A 6,000-nucleotide genomic window follows, 5' to 3' on the forward strand; every position below is an offset into this window, starting at 1 on the left:
AAGGCCATTGGCCTAGAGAAAGCCGAGAGCCTATTCACTCACCGTAAAAAGAAACTTCGCCTTGTCAGCACATGAATGTTTGCTCCAGGTGTGAATGGCTTCATAGGAATACATTTTTTCTATTCAAAATGTTAATTGTGGAGAGAAATCACAGTGAAAATTTGCATTTGGTGTGGAAAGTCCGAAGCGTTAAGACGTTAATCGCATGTTAATAGTATTTAATATCTATACAGCATGTTTCTCAAAAGCACTGTTATCTAAGTAGCATGTAAAAACATTTGTAAATTAAGGAGTATGCCTGACCACCTATACATTCCATGCAACATAAGCAGCAATGTCTTATCAGAGACAAAGGGACATTTAGCCTAGTAAATTATATTACTATATTTTGACCATTGTAAAGCCATTGTACACTATTTCCGAAGCTTAAAAAAGTGTTGAAAAAAAACTACATTTAAAACAATAGGCAGTTCCTGCAGTCAGCCCCATGTGACATGCTAGGCCTAAATTTCTCTTTGTCCTCCTCATCCTCCTCTTCTTCCTTCCTCCAATGTCTGGTTACAGTCTGCAGTAGTCTTTTTAATTTCATGTTGTATAATGGCAGCAAGGCTTAAAGTGCTCAACCTAGACCCCTGTATTGTCCCTCTATATGGATATAGGCCCGAAGTAGTTAAATAGTGATTCAGGTTATTTACATCCTGTTCTGTGTGCATCTAAGTTTCCAGCCAAATCAACAAAACTTTAGGCTACATGAGTGCCCCTTATAATGATTTGCAATGTGTGCAATCACATTAGATGCATATTCTTGGGTCATTTTCATTTATCTCTATGAATTATAGCATCAATGTGCTGACATCTATTTTCCACTATGCCTACTATTTTCATGTTGAAAAGAACTCCTGGACACATTGGCGAAAGTTTGTGGAGTAATTCAAGTAAAAGTAGTTAAAATAAAAATGCTGATGCTCTTAATGATGCCATTATTACTGCAAACTGTTAATGATTGAAATTGAAAATTGAAACAGACAGATCTCAGTTCAGATGAATTAGCGGGATTTCCCAAAAAGAGGAACACAGACAGGAAGTGTCATGTGACATGTTCAGTGTGACCTTGATTCAGACTTGAAGTGCCTGCATCAAATAGCAACAAAGACATTGTGCTATTGTGTTGCATTACTTGATTCTGATCTCAGGATCTGAATGTTCTAAAGTCATTGAAATATGTTACTTACTCAACTGGTGTATTTGCTTTAATTAGGGTTGACATAGCTCCAGAAGTGATTGTGAACCCCATCTGCCTTCCATTGGTGAAGTTAAGACAGAATGATTAGAGAAAGGGAGCAAAAAGTCTTTCGTCTCATTTGTGAACATGAAATTCTTTGTGGAAAACAGGATTCATTCATAATAGTTAAAACAGTCAGCATTTGCTGACATTGAGCTTCTTCATTGCCATCAAGTACCTGTTTCATCTAAACATTAGCTGTTTATGATCCTGAATGGAGCATTTGAGCTTTACCACACTGATCATTAATAATAGGGAGTGGTTAGGCACATATACATTGTGTAAACAATAATATAAGGAACTGTAATGTAAATAAAGGTGAACTATACACTCACAGACCACTTTATTAGGTACACCTGTACACTTACTTATTCATGTGATTATCTAATCAGCCATTCATGTGGCAGCAGTGCAATGCATAAAATATGCATTTCAGGACCTTCAGTTAATGTTCACATCAACCATCAGATGGGGAACAAATTTGATGTCAGTGATTTCAGCAATGGCATGATATTTGGTGCCAGACGTGCTGGTTTGAGTATTTCTGTAACTCATGATCTCCTTGGATTTTCATGCTCAACAGTCTCTAGAATTTATTCAGAATGGTGCCAAAAACAAAAAACATCCAGTGAGCGGCACTTCTGCGGACAGATGGGAGAGATCAATGGAGAATGGCCAGACTAGTTTGAGCAGACGAAAGGCTGCAGTAACTCAGATATCCGCTCTGTACAATTGTAGTGAGCAAAATAGCATCTCAGAAGGCATAACATATCGAACCTTGAGGCGAATGGGCTACAACAGCAGAAGACTACATCGGGTTTCACTTCTGTCAGACAAGAACAGAAAGCTGAGGCTGCAGAAGTGGAACCCGACGCGGACTTCTGCTGTTGTTGCCCATCCACCACACGATTGGCTGATTAGTTAATTGCATGAATAAGTAGGTGTACTGGTGTTCCTAATAAATTGGTCAGTGAGTGTTAGATTCCTCTTCTGCTCATAAGTTTTAAAGAGTCTTAGATTAGATGAAAGATTTTCCTTGGTAAGGGTTCTATTGGACATAGTATCTAGAGTCACTCAATATGGACCAGTGGAGCTTTACGTCATCTGACAAAGTTACACCCTTCCTCATAAAAACTCCAGAATTTGCCATTCTGATTCACCAAAAGTGACTAACCTGGGACAAAGAGCTTGTGATTTCTTAAAACTTTTCTCAGATAATTTTGATGAAGAGATTCATAGACAAAAAGCCTTTAACTTTATGCCTACAGGTTCATCAATGAAATTGGTTTTGTGGCCTGTGCTACACTATGCTGAAGCTGGCACACTGTTTTCTGCTGGAGTCATTCATTATTCAAGTATCCTCATGTTTCAAGTCAGCAATTTTAGAGGGAATATTTTCATTGTTTTCATGTTTTGGTCACATGTAGAATGTCCTGATGAGCTTTATCTAAGCGAGTGTGTGGCCTTATCATAATTTAGAAATGTAAACATAGTGTTTACATCTATTTTGTCCTTTTAATGTAGTTTAGTTGTCTATAGTTTTCACTCTGTGACTTTTAGTTTAAGTTTTTCAGTAAATTTAATTTTTATTTTAGTTTTAGTGTTTTAAGGCTGCCAAAGTTAATGCAAAAACTGATATAATTTACATTTTATGATACATGCTTCAAACGAAACTCTGAATATCTTAAAAAGATTTGATGTTGGGGGGCGTGGGTAGCTCAGCAAGTAAAGACGCTGACTACCACAGCTGTAGTCGCAAGTTCGAATCCAAGGCATGCAGAGTGTCTCCAGCCAGGTCTCCTAAGCAACCAGTCGGCCCGGTTGCTAGGGTGGGTAGATTCACGTTGGGTTAACCTCCTTGTGGTTGCTATAACGTGGTTCTCTCTGTGTGGCGCGTGGTGAGTTGTGTGTGTGGATGCTGCGGAGAATGGCATGAAGCCTCCACACATGCTACGTCTTCACGGTAACATGCTCAACAAGCCACATGATAAGATGTGCGGATTGACGGTCTCAGACACGGATGCACTATTTCGTCCTCCATCGCTACACCACCATGAGGACTCATTGGGAATTGAAAGAAAGAGAGGCTACTGAAACTTCCAACAAGCAGGCAATTTTTACAACAAAGTGACAGAGATTTTTGTGATCAAGTAAAGTTAATATATTTATTAAAAATCTGTGTTATTGATACTAGTTCATAGATGCTAGGCCATTGTTTCTGGTTAGTCTGAGGCTATGAGGTGGTGATCTGGCAATCATTTCCTTCTTGTGTTAGTTCTGTTTCATAGTTCTAACGGGGTGCAGTGTCTGTTTGAAAAAATATTAAGGAATGTAGACTGCCTTGTTCTACTTTACATTTGCCTTGTTTATTCAGGTTAAGATTGTTATCTTTAGTGGGCAGATTAGTTCTGAACTGTGGGAAGAGTGACGTGTGAGGCCTATTATGTTGAAACTAGTAACTGGCAAACTTTTCTTATCTTTTTTTTGTATGTCAAAACAAGCTCTTCTGGCACTGTGATTCATTGTATGACATAAACATGCTCGGCTCAATATATGCAAATCTTTAAATTGTGTGATATGACTATTATATTACTGTCCTGAATTTAAAACAATTTGGTCATGAAGTTCGCCTCTGTGACATTGTTTCCATTGACTGTTGGTTTCTAAGGCAAAAAATGTACGTCTATAAAATTTCCACGAGTTTATGCTCAGCCGTATAAATTGTTTTGGGCACAGCGTTTAATAATGTGTATTAAAAATCTTTGATGCTTGCCCACTCTCAAAGCCCATGGCATGTGCCTACTATACTGTTATTAGAATGATATGAGTTCCAGTTCTCGAATCTGATTGGATGAGAGCAGTGGGGATTTCTTTAAAACTGCAAGGGAAGCTCAGCTTCCCCTATAATGTCAAAAAAATAATGGTCAAATATGTTCTATTGTGTAAACAATTTATTGACTAAAAATGCGTTAGAACACGTTCATCTCGAAGACGAGTTCGTTCAGAATCAGCTACATTACATATAGCAGCAGGTCGGCTGACTCGATTTAATTCTCATACATTCCCGTAGCGTCAGTGCATTTCCCTGTTGAAGCCGAGCGTCCATTGACTTCAATGGGGCTGCTCTGAACAGTTTTTTTCAGTGCTCCGAAAATAGACGGTCATTGGATAAATGCTGCGATTATGTCCCGCCCACGGACGCTCAGCGTCTCTGGGGGTGAATGAGGAGTGGGCTGGCCCGGACTCCGGGCTTCCGCGTGATGATTGGAGGATCTGTCGAAAGACTGCATCTCCTTTTGATTGACAGCGAATCTGTACTATAAGAAGTCACTGAAGCTATTTCACGCTCAGTCCCATCGCGGATTTCTCAAGTGTAGTCGAAAGACAAACTGCTGCAACCTATTTCTTTATATTTGTTTGGCGAAATTGCTAGTCAATTTGCATAATACATTTCACACAATTATACACCACATTCCTTGTTTCAGTTTTACCAAGTTTAATATATTTTGTTTTAGAGCGTTCGTTCGTTCGTTCGTTCGTTCGTTCATTCATTCATTCATACAGTAGGCTAGGCTAGCGTCGTACGGGTGAAACTGCGCACGATGGCAGACGGTGCTAATATTGTCGACCTGATTTTGGCGAAGCCATTTGAAAGTCTTCCTTACGAGGAAAAAATTAGAATTAAACAGCAGGGCAGATCAACACCTAAGATTGATTTAGTGCAAAAAATAGGGTAAATAAGTTTATAATGTAGGCCGAAAATGAGCTTCCCCTCTTTGAAAGACCAGCAGCCGCCACTGGATGAGAGACATTCCATGAGTACTGATGTCTCACACCATCAGCACTCGGACACTTCGCTCTTTGAATCACTCCGCTTCTGTTCGTAGCATTCTAAACCAAAGTGTAAGAGCAGTGCAGATGTGTAAAAGAGCTAGAAGTGTGTCTTTTCATTTTTCCCTGAGACGTTAAAGATTTTATTGAGCAGGTGGCTACAAAAGACCATTTTTATGTTAAATGAGCCAGTAAAGTAGGCTGTGCGTTGAGTCAGCGCATGTCAGTCATCGAGCAGTTTCTTTGAAGTCATCGCATTTTCTCACTCCATGATCACTCAAATTACTAGCTGAGAGACACAACAGATATAAAAATAAAAAAAATACTCAAGGCTACACGCTAATTCTGGAGTTTCTGTACCATGAAATGACCCCCACTCAGACGGCTATTTTTACACAGAGAAAATAGGATGTATTTGACAAATTTTAGTGTGTTATGAGCCAGTTGAGTTGACGTGTGTTACGGTAGCCAGCTGGAAGGTAGCTGTGCAGTGTGTAAACCTCACTCCTCTGGCCTCAAGAGGAGCCTTTAGCCTCCTCTTTAATGTGACTGCCTCCCATGCCAGAGACATCAGATAAAATCCCACTTGGACCGTTACAGTGGTGCCGTGACCCGTATGGGAGGGAGGTATAGGGGTGAGTGTAATGGTAGCCAGCTGGTAGGTAGCTGTGCAGTGTGTAAACCTCACTCCCCTGGCCTCAAGAGGTGCACTAGCGACTGACGCTAGTGGATGTAGCCATTAGCCATCTCATTAATGTGCCCGCCTCCTATGCCAGCGATGCCAGTTCAAGTTCTGTTCGGAGCAGGACAAACAGGACCGGTTACACGCGCATTGAGTCAGCACTGTCAGTCAGCATCAATGAGCAGTTTCTTTGAAGTCATAGGCA

This window comes from Xyrauchen texanus, chromosome 28, assembly GCF_025860055.1.
Source record: "Xyrauchen texanus isolate HMW12.3.18 chromosome 28, RBS_HiC_50CHRs, whole genome shotgun sequence".
Taxonomy (NCBI): domain Eukaryota; kingdom Metazoa; phylum Chordata; class Actinopteri; order Cypriniformes; family Catostomidae; genus Xyrauchen; species Xyrauchen texanus.